The sequence below is a fragment of the Wasmannia auropunctata genome, unplaced genomic scaffold (assembly GCF_000956235.1).
Source record: "Wasmannia auropunctata unplaced genomic scaffold, wasmannia.A_1.0 LD336078.1, whole genome shotgun sequence".
NCBI lineage: Eukaryota > Metazoa > Arthropoda > Insecta > Hymenoptera > Formicidae > Wasmannia > Wasmannia auropunctata.
The window spans coordinates 1065890-1066992 of NW_012026812.1; positions in this window are offsets into that span (position 1 = coordinate 1065890).

Here is a 1103-nt window from a genome sequence, read left to right on the forward strand (position 1 = left end):
AAATCGACTCACAGTACCTTAAAGTAGAGATTTCAAGCTTTCATTTGAAAAAAAGTTCATCATTTTACGATGATTTTTCGCGGAGTTACCGTTAACCAAAGTTGACCAATTTTTGCTCAAAATTTTTCTATGCCATAATTTTTTTGAGCAGTGTATATTATTATAATAATAGGTAAAAGTTTCAAACTTGTAAAAAATTGTCTGCATTTTTATTTTTTATTTCATAACAATAAACGATATGTATAATACAAAAATAATTAACACATACATGCATTTCAATATCAATTTAATAGTTGTGTTATACATATATACAGAGTAATTCATTTTAATGTCCCACCCACAATAACTTTCTTATTTTTGATTTTAGAAATAAATGTTTTAGACAAAAGTTGTTCGGTTTGAAGGGGGACACATGATCCTAATGTGAGTCATATCGTATAAATGTCGCCGATTTCAAGAAATTTAAAAAATGACTAATTTTTTAAATAGAACTTTATTTTTTCCTTGAAATAAAAGTTGTAGATCTCGAGACGTTTTCAAAACACACCCGATTGTCTTTTGCATAAGCTGTTCCAGATATATGTAACTTCAAAGTTTGCTATTTACAATTAAGAACAACATCCTTTCAGCTGCTTTTAAATTGTCAGTGCATAACCCGATTATTTTTATCATGTATTTTCGTAGGTTGTTTTCTACCCTCGCACTTCTTTTTGTATGTATTTGACTACAAAACTACCGTTAAATATGTGAAGTTGACGTTTTACTATCCACTCTACGTGGATAGTAAAAAAATCAATTAGAATTACAATCTAAAACATTAATTCACATATTTAACGTTAGTTTTGTAGTCAAATATATACAAAGAGAAATTTGTGCGAGGGTAGAAAACCTACGAAAATACATAATAAAAATAGTCGGATTATGCAATGACAACTTAAAAACAGCTGAAATGATGTTGTTCTTAAGGCGATGCTGGAAGGTCGAAAAAATTTGCACGAGGTCGATAAAACAGACTCTTCGATATTAGTGGTATCTCTAAATGAGTTTCATACAATATCTTTTGTCTCACTCAAACACATGCAATGTGATCGGAAGAGCACACG